The sequence below is a fragment of the Ursus americanus genome, chromosome 3 (assembly GCF_024610735.1).
Source record: "Ursus americanus isolate L20-20 chromosome 3, mUrsAme1.1.p, whole genome shotgun sequence".
Classification (NCBI taxonomy): domain Eukaryota; kingdom Metazoa; phylum Chordata; class Mammalia; order Carnivora; family Ursidae; genus Ursus; species Ursus americanus.
In genome coordinates this window covers 3,663,692-3,680,936 of record NC_142129.1, presented here as the reverse complement: position 1 = coordinate 3,680,936, position 17,245 = coordinate 3,663,692, and the positions used below count along the sequence as shown (strand labels likewise).

The following is a 17,245-nucleotide window of genomic DNA, read 5'->3' as shown; positions in this document are numbered from 1 at the left end:
AGATACTCTGTGTTTATGGATTGGAAGATCTAATATTGGTAATACAGCAATACTTCCCAAATACATTTATAGATTCAATCTAATCTTTATAAAAATCCCAATTGCCTTTATTGGAGAAATAGACAAACTGATTCTAAAATTCAGATGAAAATACAAGGGACTCAGAATAGCCAAAACAGCCTTGAAAAAGAACAGGTTAAGTACTTATACTTCCTGATTTTAAAACTTACTCTAAAGCTATGGTAATGATGGTACTAGCATAAGTATGGACATATAGATTAATGGAATAGAACTGAGGGCTCAGAAAAAAACTCATACATTTATGGCCAATTGATTTTTGACAAAGGTGCCAAGATCTTTTGATGGAGAAAGAGTAGTCTTTTCAACAAATAGTGGTTGCCCAACTGAATATCCACAGTCAAAATAGCAAAGTTGGAGCCCTACCTCACACCATATACAAAAATCAACTCAATGTGGATCAACAACCTAATAAAAGAGCTGAAACTATAAAATTCTTGAAGAAAACATAGGGGCATATATTTATGATCTTGAGTTAGGCAACAGTTTCTTAGATATGACACCAGAAGCATAAGGAACCAAAGAAAAAATAGATAAATTGGACTTCATCGAACTTAAAAATGTTTGTACATCAGTGGGCACTATCAAGAAAGTGAAAAGACAACCCATAGAATGTGAGAAAATATTTACAAGATATATGTTCAGTAAAGGTCTAATGTCCAGATTGTATAAAGAATTATTATAAATCAAAACAGAGAAATAATTTAATTAAAAACAACCAAAGGATTTCAAAAACATTTATCCAAAGAAATATAAATGGCCAATAAGCATTTGAAAAGATGCCCAACAACATTAGTCATCAAGGAAATGCAAATCATACAGTACACCACTTCATATCCACTCGGACGGCTATTAAAAAAAAGGAAAATAACAGGTATTGGTAAGGATGTGGAAAAATGGGAAACTTCAAACATTAGTAGGAATATAAAATTGTATAGATTCTGTGGAAAACTGTTCAGTAGTTCCTCAAAAAGTAAACATAGTGTTAGCATATGACCGAGTAATTCCATTCCCGGGTATATATACCCAAGACAACTGAAAACATATTTTCATACAGAAACTTGCCTATGGATGTCCATAGCACCGTTATTCTTAAGAGCCAAAAAGGAAGAAACAACCCAGTGTCCTTCACCTAATGAATAGATAAATGTGGTGTATCCATACAGCGGAATATTATTCAGCCATACCAAAGAATGGATCTCTGATGTATACGACAACATGGACAAAACTTGAAGACGTTATGCTAAGTGAAGGGAGTTAGACCCAAAAGGCCATATACTGTATGATCCCAGAATGGGCAAATCCGTAGAGATACAGTCCATTAGTGGTTGCCAGGCGCTGGAGGTGGGGACAGTAAGAAGTAACTGCTAATGAGATTTCTTTTCTTTCTTTTTTTTTTATAATAATTTTTTATTATGTTATGTTAGTCACCATACAGTACATCCTTAGTTTTTGATGTAAAGTTCCATGAGTCATTATTTGCATATAACACCCAGTGCACCATGCAGTACGTGCCCTCCTTACTACCCATCACCGGCCTAGCCTATACCTCGCCCCCTCCCCTCTGAAGCCCTCAGTTTGTTTCCCAGAGTCTTCTTTTCTTTTTTTTTTTTAATGACATTATATTTTTAGAGAAGTTTTAGATTCACAGAAAAATTAAGAGGAAGTCACAGAGATACCCCATATACCGTCTGTCCCCACACAACACACAGCCCCCCTGGTTATCAGCATCCCCACCGGATGGTACATTTGCTACGACTGATAAGCCTACATGGATGCATCCAAATAAGATTTCTTTTGGGAGTGATGAGAATATTCTGGAATTTGGTAGTGCTGATGGATTCACAACTCTGTTAATACACCAAGAACTCCTGAATCGTACATATTAAAAAGTGGAACTTCATAGTAAATGAATTTCTTCTCACTTGAGCTGTTAGTTCACATGATGGTGGGAACATTAAAGAAAACACTGGAGTAATCTGTACTATAAAAACTTGCTTAACGTTGAAGAGGTTTCAGTAGCCATCATGAAAAAGAGAACGTTGCTCTCTCCTTGAGCAAGCTTTATGAGCACCCCAGAGTTGCCTGGGGCACCGGACCTGGGATTCCATACAGTGCATCTGACTGATGGGGAAAAAATGGACTCAGCCGTTGAAATCTGAGTAGGGGGAGGGTTAGTAAAGACAAATGCTTGTTCTGTTGTGATTGGCTGACGATGATTCCCCTTAGCTGGCGATCTCAGCAACCACGTTCTTAACGTGGGGGAAATCAGGTCTATCTCAGGATTCATGGAGTGCATGTTCCTACCTTTGCTTTTCCTTGAACAGAACTGTGCTTTATCTGAGAAAATGATTATGGAACAGTTGATTCTGTGGTTGTCCGGCACTGGACTGGGGACTTAGAAGCCAGTGTTTTAAGTACTTTGCAGTTGCTGCCGCCCTCCCACGGCGCACAGGAGTGTTGAGGTCGCCCAGAGTCCTAGGGCTCCTGCGGTCGTCACTTCAAAGTGAAATGAAAGGGCATGGCCCTGGAGCTCCTTTCTCCCCAGCGGTCCAGCAGCGAGGCCAGGTGGTAAATGTCCTGACAGGATAAATTCCCAACCAGTCTGGAAGCCTTCCCTCCTCGTGCCCGTGCAACACCACACAGAGAGCTGGGCCTCGGTCGTCTCCACTGCGTAGGGGAGCAGGTCCCAGGGTCTCAGACGCAGCCCCGAGCCCTGAGAGCCACTTCCACGCAGCTCCCACGCAGCAGTGTGCCTTCTGCAATCGAGAACATCGCCATCGTCACCGTTACCTCTTGGAATGCTGGCGGCCCGTTGTCAGGGGCAACAGCAATGGGCAGCAGGCATCTGCTGGCGATGGGGCTGGAGTGAATCCCTGAATTCCAGAAAAGGCTTTGAAGAGCAGAATTTCTTTTATTCTTCTGTTAAAATCAAAATGTGGCTGAGCCTTGCCTCACCTTTGGGCTCTGCCGGGCTTCCGTAGCTGGTATTTCGTTTTGCAGGTTGTGCTGCTCAGGCAGTGCGTGTCCCCGGGTTAGGACTATCAGCCATGCCCGCCCAGAAGCGAGGGTACTGCCGTCCCCCCATCACGGGCTTCCTGAGGCCACCGTCCCGGGCGCAGCGCTGGCTTCTGTTTGGCAATCAAAATTCGGTCAGGCGGAAGAGAATGTCAAACGGCCCCACCTGACCCTGCTCCAGAGCTTTCTCAAATTCACGAACCTGCAGGGCATCCTCGCCTCAACCAGTAGGACATATTCATTGGTCAAACATTAATGCTCCCCTCTCGGGGCCTGAGAGCATTGAGTTCAGTGTTGGGTGAAAACTGAGAGAAGGAGACACAAATGCTCTTCCTGAGAGCTTAGCATCAAGAGACGCAAGGAACGTGCATGAGGACAATTTTGCAGACGTGTGATCAGAAAGCAGAAGCAAAAGGGAAGCCTTAGGCAGGGCTTGGGGAAGGCCTGCTGAGTGGTGCCCGTCACTGACTCATCGACCTAAGACTGTGAGCACAGCGAAGGGCGGCGGTGGCTTCCACTGGGTGAGGGACCAAGTGCAGCCTGGAGGAGAGAAGAGTCCTAGTGATGATAACACCCAGCAAATTTTCGTGCCGTTCTCGGTGTGTTCCCACCCAGCCTTGCATCCTTTTTGATAGACTTATTTAGAAATTGTAGTAGGTACATTTTTAAAAATTTAAATTCAGTTAATTAACATATAATGTATCATTTGTTTCAGAGGCACAGGTCTGTGATTCATCAGTTGCATATAACACCCAGTGCTCATTCCAACACGTGCCCTCCTCAATGCCCATCACCCAGTTACCCCTTCCCCCTGCCCACCTCCTCTTCTGCAACCCTCAGTTTGTTTCCTGTGATTAAGGGTCTCTTATGGTTTGTCTCCCTCTCTGATTTCGTCTCATTTTATTTTTTCCTCTCTTCCTCTATGATCCTCTATTTTGTTTCTTAAATTTCACGTATGAGTGAGATCATGTGGTATTTGTCTTTCTCTGACTAACATATTTCACTTAGCACAATACCCTCTAGTTCCATTCATGTCTTTGCAAATGGAAAGATTTCAGTGTTTTTTTATGGCTGAGTAATATTCCATTGTATATATGGACCACATCTTCTTTATCCAGTCATCTGTTGATGAACATCTAGGCTCTTTCCATAGTTTGGCTATTGTGGACATTGCTGCTATAAACATTGGGGTACAGGTGCCCCTTCGGATCACTACATCTGTATCTTTGGGGTAAATACCCAGTAGTACAATTGCTGGGTCATAGGGTAGCTCTATTCTTAACTTTTTGAGGAACCTCCACACTGTTTTCCAGAGTGGCTGTACCAGCTTGTGTTCCCACCAACAGTGTAAGAGGGCTCCCCTTTCTCTTCACCCTTTCCAACCTCTGTCGTTTCCTGACTTATTAATTTTAGCCATTCTGACAGGTGTGAGGTGGTATCTCACTATAGTTTGGATTTGTGTTTCCCTGATGCCAAGTGATGTTGAGCATTTTTTCATGTGTCTGTTGGCCATGTGTATGTTTCCTTTGGAGAAATGCCTGTTCATGTCTTCTGCCCGCTTCTTAATTGGATTCTTTGTTCTTGGGTATTGACTTTGATAAGTAGTAGGTACTTGTAATAAAATAATCTTTTTCAAGGACCGCCTGTTTCTAGACTTATATTCTGGTTTGTTTAAACTCAAATCACAGTACCTGCTTTTTACTTGCCCATAAAATCCATTCTGAACTCAACTGGGTTCAGTCTTTTGGTAGAAACGTTCCCGTGTTCACGTGGGTCCCCTTTCCGGCTTGGTAGGAAGAACCACATGGAGGTCCTGTTGGTACCCTGGATCTTGAAGGGGCCCATGGTAATCATCCTGAATGACAAGTCTCCTTGTTCTGTAGCACCGTCTAATTACCATCAGTTATGCACAATTTATGTTTTAAAGATCAAGTTAAAAGTGTTTAAGGCAATCTTACTCCCAAAGGGACTAGCCAAATAAGAATGTGTCCTTTTCAGTTTTGTCATTCATTTCTCCCTTGCTAGTCTGTGCTCTTTTCTAAATTTCTCTTTGGTGTAATAGACTCAAAGTTACCTTTTTTATTTTCAGATAATAAATACGTGCCTGCTCTAGGTCACACACAGTGTATGCCTTTTTGGGTAGCGACAGTTCTTGCATTTGGATGAAAAGGACTCTGACATTCTCCAGTGCCACAGTTAATGTCATAGGCACTGAAAAATCCAGCAGAATCACATTTGCATTAGAACAGCCCTGACAGTTGACCTTATGGATTTTCACATTAGAGAAGATGGACAACAGTTTCCGATGGAAAACACTAGAACACTTGGAGGTGGTGTGTAACTGAAAGGCCTTGGAGGTTTGAAAGTCACAGTGACAGTAGACTTTGGGTTGAGGCCACGCAGAGGTTATCAGAATATAAGACTCATGAGTCTTTGGGGTGGGAGCAGAGCATAGAGATTATTTTTATGGAGTTGAAATTTCATCACTGGTTTAGGTCCAATGTCTGTAACTACTTTGCTAACTCTCAGCTTATCTTTTTTTAATTTTCAATTGGACCCTCTAGGCTTTACTGAGAAGGAGTGGAATCTAGCAAATTGGCCATCACGGCTCATAAATTGGATTCTCCTATAGGAGAGAGTGGGCACGAGCAAGTCAGACACTTAATCAAGTGTTCTGAATATACACCAGAGTCAAAATAAGATGAAATGGGTTTGTGGAGAAAAGCTCTGTTAAAATTACATTTGAGAGAATCCCTCCACTTCAGAGGTGCGACTGCCAGTTAACAAAGGAAGTTCTTTAATAAAATTTCGTTGGATTTTTTTTTTAATAGACTATTTTTTTAGGGCAGTTTTGGATTCACAACAAAACTGAGAGGCAGGGACTGTTTTCCCAGACACCCTCTGCCCCCAGGCACACACAGCCTCCTCCGTTATCGATCCCCACCAGAGTGGCACATTTTTACAATGGTTGAATCTTCATTGATGCATCATTATCACTCAGATTTCATAGTTTACATTAAGGTGCATTCTTGGTGGGTGCCTGTGTGGCTCAGTCAGTTAAGCATCTGATTCTTGGTTTCGGCTCAGGTCTTGATCTCAGGGTCGTGGGATTGAGCCCTGTGTCAGGCTCCATGCTCAGCGTGGAGTCTGCTTAAGTCTCTGTCCCCCCTTTCCCCGCCCTTCCCTCACTCTCACTCTCTCTCTAAAATACACAAATCTTTTTTTAAAAAAGGTGCACTCTTGGTGTTGTGCATGCCATGGGCTTGGACAAATGTGTGATGGCACGCATCCACCATTACAGTATCCTACAGAAGAGCTTTGCGGCACTAAGAGCCCTCTGTGGTCTCTGTTCATCCCTCCCTCCCCCATAACCCCTGGCAGCGATGTTTTTACTGTCTCTGCAGTTGTGCCTTTTCCAGAACGTCATACAGTTGGGAGCATACAGTATGGCGCCTTCTTTCACGTAAGCAATAGGCTTTTAGGGTTCCTCCATGCCTTTTCATGGCTTGACAGCTCATTTCTTTTTAGTGCAGAGTAATATTCCATTGTCTGGATGGACCACAGTTTGTTTAGCTGTTCACCCACTCACCCACTCAAGGACATTCTGGTTGCTTCCCACCATTGGCAACTATGAGCAAAGCTGCTATAAACATTCACGTGCAGGTTTATACAGACATAATTTTCAACTTCTTTGGGTAAATACCAAAGAGTGTGATTACTGAAATACATGCTACAAGTGTATTTTGTTTTGTAAGAAACTGCCAAACTGTCTTGCAAACCGGCTGCACCATTCTGCACCCCCGCCAGCAATGAACGAGGGCTCCTGTGGCTCCCCATCTCGCCAGCATTTGGCGTTGGCAGTGCTCTGGGTTTTGGCCATTCTAATAAGCATATAGGGATGTCTCATTGTTTGAAGCTCCTCTTTTAAAAATTCTAGAACAATTGATTTTTAAACATTTATTTAAAATACATATGTAATGTTATATTGTTTAATGAATTTTCAAACTGAACAGGCTCCATAGCCAGTACCCTGATCAAAACACGGAATTCAACCAGCATCCCGGAAGCCCCATCCCAGGCTTTCTCATCACTAATCCTTCCAAAGGCCACCTAATTTCTAACATCACAGAATAGTGTAACTTGCTTTTACGTCGTCTTATCATTGGAAGAGGCATACATGTCCTTATTTGCGTTTGGATTCACTTCAGGAAACTCACGTACCTGGCCAGCCGGTCCATGGGCCATGTTGGGGACCAGCTTGCGCATTTATCCAAAACCCAGATGTTACAATATCAGACTACTTTTGTCTCCAACAGAATACTTAACTAGAATAATTCAAACCGTAAGTGTTCTATTGTTTCATAAAAGGAGAAGTCCAGGGACGCCGGGGTGGCTCAGTCAGTTACATGGCCCACTCTGATTTCGGCTCAGGTCATGATCTCAGGGTTGTGAGAGCCCATGTCGGGCTTTGTGCTCAGGGGGAGTCTGCTGACGGATTCTCTCTCTCTCTCTTTCTCTCCCTTTGTTCCTACCTCTACTCTCTCTCTCTCTCTCTGTCTCTCAAATAAATTTTAAAAAAATCTTAAAGATTCTCTCTTTCCTTCTCTCTCTGCCCCTCCCCCGCCTTTAAAAAAACCAAAAAAGAAAGAAAGAAGGAAAAGGAGAAGTCCAGACATGGCCGGGCCCAGGGTGGTTCAGCGGCTCAGAGATCTCTGCTGCTCTCGTCAGCATGCTGGCAAAGTGGCTGCCCTGGCTCCACACATCACATGTCCTACCTTCACCGGAAGGAAGGGAAAATCATGGAACTTGCCTCGGGTAGTTCTGTCTTTTTTCTGAAGTCAACCAGGAGACAGCTTACTTGCCACAACTATATAGTATGGCGCCCCTTAGCTGGCAGGGGGTTAAGAAAGTGAGCATTTCTAAAGGTCAGCCTCTGCGGACTTGGGAGAGTACAGTGGCTCTCAGGAGGCAGCTTCCTATCTGCCACCACAAGACCCCTTAGTTTGTGAAATCGTTTATGAATGCCGTCTACATGCCTTGAATGTGAACAGTGAGTTGGCACCATTCCTTAAACTGAAACATATCTGGAGAGAGGGAGTTCTGACAGAGTCTCATAAGAGGAAGAATTAATTCACACTGCTGCTGACCTTATAGTTAGTTGCAAACTTCCAAAGTCCTGCGAAGTGGGTCCCTAGGACAATCTTAACCGTCTCTGCTTTGACTTTCCATCATTAGTTGTAGGATTGTGAGGTGCATCTGGCTTATTTATTGAATTCTTACACTAAAGAGCCGCTTATCTGAAGGATGGCAGTAGGTTTTACTCACGCTTGCATTAGGAACCTAAGCGAAGGCAAATGTGCCCACATATTTATCCATAAAAGGGCACTTCTCGAGGCATTGCTGCGTTTTGCACCCTATTTTACAGGCATAGTTGTATATAAACCACGAGATGGATAAATCTCAGCCCGGCACTCGGGTTTTCTTCAGTCTGTTGCCTGGTTTGGACGAAGCCTCTTGGTCAAGTTCAGGTGACTTTGGGGAGCCTTCAGTACCGTCTTGTCACTAGGCGCTGGCCAGTCCAGTAGTTGCTACTTTAGGGAAGACGCTGGCCATCAGGAACCAGAGGAGGCCACTGAGGAGTCTTAAGTCAAGGTAGCGGGTCTGGGTGGGGAACACAGACAGAGATGATACAATAAAATCAGAGAAGTGGCGAGAAGTCGCCCACAATGAAGGAGGCAGGTCAGAGCACCAAGGGGGATTCAGTGCCAGGCTGCCATGGTCCCCCTTCTCTCCGAGGCAGAACTCTACCTTGAGCCCCGCTGGAGCAGCCGTTTACCACTTCAGCAAAACCAGCATATATGTGCACTTCCCCAGTTGGCTCTGGCCTATTCCTCAAATGCTGGATTATTTCTAAATTAACTCCGTGCTTTTAGGTGAAGTATGAAAATGAGCAGGAAGTTGGGCTAAGAGATAACTTACAGAACCTCGGATTTATCAGTCTTTTTCTCCCCTGCTTCATCCTTATCCAGATACTTTTTTGTCTTTTTCAAAAATTTCAGTAAATGTATGATTATTGTGTTTTCAGAGGAAGCCTTCTAAAGTAGTGGGTTAGTGGGAAATGGAGAAAAGGTCTTGAAGGGTCTGCTGAGTGACAGGATGGCTCCCCAAAAGTTCCATGTTCTAATCCCTGGAACCTGGGACCATCGCCTGGGAATGTCACTGGGGAATGTCACCTTACATGGCAAGAAGGGGCTGTTGCAGAGATGGTTATGTTCAGTACCTGAGATGGGGGGTTTCCTGCATTATCCGTGGGTCCTAAATGCAACCACGTGGATCTTTATAAGAAGGAGGCAGAGGGAGATCTGACACAGACAGAGGGGAGAAGGCGACGTGACCGGGGAGGCGGAGAGCGTCGTGATGCCGCCACGAGACAAGGCGAAGAAGAGCCGCTCCCCTCGGCTCCTACGTCAGCTGTTCGGAGCCACGTTTGCGGTGATCTGTGACCTGGTGCAGCAGCCATGGGACAGCAGGACAGAGGGAAACAAATGCCTCTGCCAGTCTCGCAGGGGCCGTACCTCCCAGGCAGGCACCGTGGAGAGCGAGAGCTAGAAAGACGTGTGCTGGACACGCGGGGGCCGGCCACCGCTCCCAGCACAGGCCATGCCAGCCCCCATCTCCCTGGAGGACTCCTCTCATTCAGAATCTGATACTTCATCATCTCTGCCGCAGAGAAGAAACTGCCGCGTATTCAGAATTGAGAGAGCTGTTGGTGGTTTTAAAATGTTGGGAGGAAGCGACAGGACCCATCCCCTGCCTTGACTTAATTTATTTTTATGATTTTACTTACATGCGTGAAACGGATATAAGCTCCTCTTACAATTCATATAAAATTAACAGAAAGAACCAAATTAAGTACAGATCAATCACCAAGGCCAATAAAATCCAAGTTTAAAAAATGTACACTTTACATGGCACGTGATGATCCCTGAAACTAAATTTCCCTTAAAATGTGCGTACGGTATTTGCTACCAGGATGTGGGCCCTTGGGGATTAACGAGCCACCCCCAGCAGCCACGATGTCTCTTTTGGGAGCACCGCACACCTTCGTCCACGTGACAAACTGTGCCGTCGGCTGGGAAGGTTAAGTTAGCTGACCGTGGTGTTGGTGCGTCCGGAAGACACATTCCAGCTCAGACACTAGACTCAGGCGTGAGTATGTGCTAGGATCAGAATACGACTTTATGAATGATTTCCCAGGTAGTATGTATAACCAGAAAAACAATAGTGAAAAAGCTATTAAATGAACCAAAATCAAAATAATAATAGTACTTTTTTTTTATACTATCAATTCTACTACCAGTGTCTAGGTATCATTCATTAGATTTCACTGATTCTGATGTTAGTTTTTCTGGTGTTTGTTCCTGTGATTCTTACGCTTTTCTATCAATATTCACAGACAACTCTATCAAAGTGAAGACGGCTCCTCGCTTCTATTCCTCCCACTTCCTTTCTTCACTCTCTTATGAAGCCTCGGAAGTTATTTTTAAGTCCTTTATAGATTGCTTTCATAACTTTAAACGAGAATGTCTTGCTGTATATATTTCTTGGTGCTCCGACCTTAAGTGCTGTGTCTGGACCCTGCTGGCTAATCTGGGGAACCACCTCCCCAGCCGGCCCGGCACCCACCCCCCCCATTCTTCCTCGCAGCTTTGGATAATATTTGCAGCCTCTTTTCTCACTTTAACGAAACCTCTACCAAATAATAATCAAGTTGATTTAAAAATGGAGAACTCATTTAAAACATTCACCATTTGTCTTGAGGCATTCAGGCCAAGTGGACTCTCATTTCTTCAAATCCATTAGTAGCTACGATTCAGCTTATTGCTACTTGGACCTTGACTTTCTTATACAAACCAGTTTTCTTAGCAGTTCTAATGGATTATTTCTACTTGAAATGAACAAATAAAACTGTCCTTATGAGGACAAAATGAATGCCTATGTAGAGTGTGCTATAAGTTTAGAAAGGTTGCAGAATATGAGATCTATATGCAGATACTGTGTTTTATGGACTAGCAACAAAAAGTTGGAAAAGGAAATTTTGAAAATACCAGATGTATTAGTGGACTCAGGCTGGCATGATAAAACACCACACACCTGAGTGGCTTAAACAACAGAAATTTGTTTTCTCATTGTTCTCGAGACTTTAAGCCCAAGATCAAACACCAGCAGGGTTGGTTTCTAGTGAGCCCTCTCTTTCTGGCTTGCAGACGGCCTCTTCTCGCTGTGTCTCACATTGCTTTTTTGTCTGCGTGCATAGAGAGAGAGTGTGTCTTCTCTTTCCTTACAAGGTCACTGGTTCTTTTGGAGTAGAGCCCCACCTTTATGATCCCATCTAACTTTAATTACCTCCTGTAGGGCTCTATCTCCAACTATAGTCACATTGGGGGTTAGGACTTCAGCGTATGAATGGGAGAGGGGTGCAACTCAGTCCATAACACCTGTCTTCATGGACCCCTTTGGGGGCCATTATTTTACCTACACAGTCTGACCCCTAGCCCTTAAAGATTCACATGCATCCCACATAAAAGTACATTCTCTCCATCCTAAGGTCCCCAAAAGTCCCAAGCTATTGCAGCATTAACTCAGAGTTCAAAATCTCATCAGCTCAAAAGTCCCAAATATCATCATCTAAGTCACCTGAATGAGTTGTAGTAAGACTCTGGGTGTGCTCCATTTCACGACCTGTAGGCACCTTAACCAGTTTAAATTTCATTGTTCGCAAGTTGTTGATAGTAAAGCATGACTAAATTTATTATTTCATTATGATAAGAATCTACCAAGGAATTATGAGTATCATCTACAATAGATAGCATTGATTGTACTTCTATTTAAAAAAAAAAGGGGGTTTCTTTGTGTTGGAAATATTGATTCCAGCATCTGCATAGAGCACTCACTCCGTTAACATGCTGGCAGAGTGAAGGGAGATTCTTCCTGTGTTTTCATAGTTGTTTCCTTGGACTAAATGGCTGCCCGTGTTTGGTTCATCAGTAAAGGCACAAGCAGCAGTGATTTGATGTGAAGCAAAAGCTGTATCATTGGAACTCACGAATTAATGGTTCAGACTTTGAAAAATAGACAGTTTCTGTGCTCTGGGGTGATGCAGTCAGTTGCGGGTCCAACTCTTGATTTCAGTCAGGTCATGATCTCAGGGTCGTGAGATCAAGCCCCACATTAGGTTCCGTGCTCAGCATGGAGTCTGCTTCAGATTCTCTCTCCCTCTTCCTCTGCCTCTCCTGCTTGTGCTCTCTCTCTATCTCTCTTAAATCAATCAATCAATCAATCAATCTTTTAAAAAAACAGAGCTTCTTTGATTTCCATATGTTCCTCTGAGTGCTTGTATAGAAGCAAACTAATATTACCAGCTTTCATAGAAACAACATAGAAATGTTCCCATGGTTTATTCTAAATACTAGAGTACTTTTACTCTGAGCCTGGGGTTGGGATCTGCCTCCACTGTGAAGCTATATCCCACCGCGCACCACAGTCTTTGTCTCTTTGGAGTTTGAAAAGCCTTATACATGACACCTGCCGCATCACACAAGGTGGGTGAACACTTGCTGTGTGCCACTGTCGTATGTGTTCCTTATTGATCTGATTCAGAGGCTGAGCTTTTCTCATTACAGAAATGTGACCATAAAGATGGTTTTTAAACCTTTTCCTTTATTTACAGAATTTTTTTTTAACCTGGAGAGCATACTGTTTTATCAGGACCCTTATGAGCATTACCTGCCTGATATTTTCTGTATTCTGGAATTTAATTAGCATCCCACTTTGGGAACAGGTTGCCCACAAACCAGATTCTGCGAACGATGCCAGCGTTTAGATTTCCCTGCGGACGTGGCTCATGCTAGCTTGGCTGACTTTCCACACATCTTCGGAGAAGCCTTGTAACCTCTCAGTAGCTCAGGTTTGCCTTCCATAAGATGGCTTTCCTTCGTCCTCTTTCCTATAGGATCAAGAGTTAAAACTGCCAGTGTCCCCGAAGACGGCAGAGCATTTTTTGGAGTTGTTACTGATTCCAATTTCTAACACAAGCAGAACTAACAAAAGACCTCTCACTAATCTGGGTAGATTTTCTTTGTTACTAAATTGGGTTTGTCAGTAGCTAACCTCTACTTGCAGTGACTGAAAACCTTAAGAGGTTATGCTTCACAAATTAATCCATTTCAGGGTGGTGGAATTTAGTTCTAATTTTAAAAATCTCTAGAGAACATTCCAAAATGTTCCCCAGTAATTGTGCTACTTAACAACATAACTGTTTAAAAAGCATCCGGAGAGGAGCGTGAGTGATTTGCATTGTATTCTGACCTACGTAAAGATAGCTGCCTCTCTAGGGATGGGGCCGTGCCTCTGCATGCCGGTGAGCTGACCGGGATGCACGGTAACTGCAAGTGCCATGTGGTGATGCAGCTATCGGACAGAAGGCAGCTTTACTTTTCGGTCATCCCCAGATTACCTTCAGGATGAAATCCAAATATAAAAGCCACTGGGCACATCTTGTATCTCCACTGGTATGTTGACTTCTGGTTTAATTCAACTTCCGGTTCAACATGAGTTCCGGTTCCAGGTGACTTCCATTTTAAGATGGCAGATTGGCACAGAAATCTTTCCCTTCTGATTTCAAGCAGGTAGAAATGAGAGAAAATAAATAGTGAAAACATAGCTGCACTCAAAAACAAAGAGTTTTTTATATACCTGGAACAGAGTGGTGTCCTTGAAAGAAGGACCAGGTGAAAACCTACAGCAAGAAGCAGGTAAGCCCAAAGTCCTGCCACCCTCAAGGAGCAGAGACTGGAGTCAGACCCAACAGGAGCGGCTAGGATATTGGCGTCCATGAGGGGCGGGGGACTGGACAGGTGCCCCCGCCTTAAAGCTGGGTTCATGTTCGGAGGGCCTTGAATTATATCACCCTCGTCAGGCAAAGGGCTCCTGCCCAAATGGCAGCGTGAGACCCAGACAGAGGCTCCAAGTGCCCAGGACATTGCTCGGGGCCACACCACCAGGAGTCTCTCATGACCCAGGACACTTGCAGGGAGGAAGCTCACAACTAAAAGTCACAAAGACCTGCAGGAACACCAGCTTAATACACATGAGCACTTCGATCCAAAGAAATAAAAATCAATAGGAAAAACAGAAAATGACATTTTAGGTTTAAAAAAAAATTATCAGTGATAAAGGAGCTTACAACTATAAGAGTAGATTATGTTGAAAAGGAGTTAATTAGGAGTATTAGAAATTAAAATATAATTTGAAATTTGAAAATTCAGTAGCGGGATGAAAGAGCTATCTAGATAAAGCTAAAAAATTGATAAAGTGAAAAATCAAATGGAAGAAATCCTGCAAATGCCCCCAAAGACATAAAAATGTGGAAAACATGAGCGAAAAAGTCAGCGATGTGGAGATCGGACCCAGCAGGTCCACTTGCACCCTGGAAGGGAGGAATCGAATGAAGGACAAACCGTATCGAATGAGATCATTGCTGGCAACGTTCCTAAGGTGGGGACTGACAATATTACTGGCTGGTAAGCGTGAGTTTTAAAGAAAACCCACAAGTGGACGTTTTCTTTTTTTCTTTCCTTTTTTTTTTTTTTTATCATAGGTTCCACCCCCAGCATGGAGCCCAACTCAGAACTTGAACTCATGACCCTCAGATCAAGACCTGAGCTAAGATCAAGAGTTGGACACTTAACTGAGCCAGCCAGGCACCACAAGTAGACCTTTTCTAATGAAATTCCAGAATATCAAACGTAATGAGAGGATCTGCCCTCATGTCTGGACATTTCCCACTCACACTTTCTCCCACCCCAACACCAACACTCACAGTTCCCTGACGATGGTCCATTCACTGATGCCTTCATGCTCTTGCAGTCCTTCTAGCTTGAATGTTCTTGTATCTCTTTTATCTTGGCTAGCAGGACATTCCTCAGGGAATTCTTTCCAGGATTCTCCCCACCTCTTTCTTCCTAGTCATAGCCCACCCTTCTGTTGCCCCCACTGATGCTGTTGCAACTCAGTTATACTTTCCATCTGGCTCCCCCTGCTCCCTGAGCCTCTTAGAATCTTCAGCTGGAATTCTTCAGGGCCCAGTAAGGTTCCTAGAGCATGGCAGTCACGCATGCTTGTCACCACCCCAAAGGATTTTTGAAATGCATCAAAGTACAAATCAGTGATTTCGTTAGATAGCAGTTGAATATGTGAACAAATCACCAAGGTCCAGAGAGGCCAGCATGAGCATCCTAAGGAGACAGAGCTGATAATTGACAGAGTCAAGTGTCCTGGCTTGAGGAGAGCACTTTCTAGCATATATCATAATGCCTCCACCACAAACTGTCCCTATTTGAAAGTCATGTGTTTAAAGGAAGGGAAGAATGAAGGGGGGCTAAACAGAAGGGGGAATGAACCACAAGAGACTGTAGACTCTGGGAAACAAACTGAGGGCATCAGAGGGGAGGGGGTGGGGGAATGGGCTAGGCCGGTGATGGGTAGTAAGGAGGGCACGTATTGCATGGTGCACTGGGTGTTATACACAAGTAATGAATCGTCAAACTTTACATCAGAAACCAGGGATGTACTGTATGGTGACTAACATAACATAATAAAAAATTATTATAAAAAAATAAGGTATGTTTTAAAAACAAAGTAATATTTTAAATTTAAAATAAAAAAATAAATTTGTTTTTAAAAACAAAAGACATTTTTACATTAATAGAACAGTTGTTTGTAAAAAGAGATTTTCAGAAAGTGAATAAATTACCTTTTTCATCTTTTACCCAAAATTTGTTTAAATGACAGCCTTACACTCTTTTCTCATTACAATCATGGGTACCTCAAGAAGTGAGCTAGAATCTTCCTTGAATAGTGAAGTTTACTCAGATAAAGTTTATGTTTTAATAGGACTTTATTTTCTGACCACATGCTTTAGAGTGTCTCAGAAATTTTTATACCGTTCTTGTGTTATTTTATTTATTTTATTTTTCATTGAAATATATTTGACAAACACCATTGTGTAAGTTTAAAGTGGGTAACATGCTGATTTGATACATATATATATTTCAATATGATTGCCTTTGGGGGGTTAGCTAATGCCTTTATCAGGTCACGTAATTATCATTCCTATTTTTAGTGGGAATAATTAAGATCTAATCTCTTAGCAAATTTGATATTTATAATACAGCATTGTTGTCTGTAATCACTATACTGTGCATTCAATCTCCAGGACTTGTTTTTCAACTAGTTGTAGATATATTTCTTAATTACTAGGTTACAGTATAACTTCACTACATTGATGCCTAGTGATCTTTAAAATGGTCCTTTACTGTTTGTTTTCCACACCGAAATGCATCACATCTGAAGCAGCGTGTTCCTTTTTCTGGGGCTGCTTCAGTTGCCGATGGAAAGGTCCTACAGGGAAGACTTAGGTCTGGTTTAACATGTTTTGTTTAGCACCTGGGAGAGCTCCACATACAATCAGGTCTAATAAGAAGGTCACCTTGAAAGGGAGCATTCTGTCATTTTCAAAAGACTTTTACACACACTAATCCTTTTTGATATTTAAGAAATCGGTCAATGCACACAGTAACACGTGACTCTTCTGACAACTTCAGTCATCGATAGCATTCAGAAAGGCCAAAAGAAAGACACCATACAGGATTTGTAATAGAATCTATGCACTAGAATCCTACAAGGAGCTTTGGGGATTTCATTCAGAGAGTATTTATTTATGTTATCATGCCATCTAGCAAAAATTCTCGTCGTTTTCTCCACCTGCTAGAGATTTTGAAGCAGAAAATTAAAAGAGGCAAAGCGTCCTGTTGAGAGCAAGCTCTCTGACGGCCCAAGAACTGGAAGCGAGCGCCACAGGCAGAAACTGAAAAGAGCAACAGACCTAGCAACCAAACATCAAAATGTGAAAACAACACAGATCTGAAAGCCCCGCCCGTAGGCTGCACACAGACCTGCACACCTTGATTAGCACTGAGCAGAGCCCCGCACAGCAGCCCAGCGCAGACCTGATGAAATGAGGAGACCGAGTCTTCAAGAGAAGGGCCCTGACAGCTGACAGCTGCCATCTTCTGTACTAGAAGGGTGA

At 43.1% G+C, this 17,245-nt stretch overlaps 1 protein-coding gene across 4 annotated transcripts in view; it reads left to right on the top strand.

The window, feature by feature from the left end:
* DPP6 (dipeptidyl peptidase like 6) overlaps positions 1-17,245 on the top strand; it is an 889,057-nt gene that overhangs the window by 543,273 nt on the left and 328,539 nt on the right. The window lies entirely within an intron of this gene.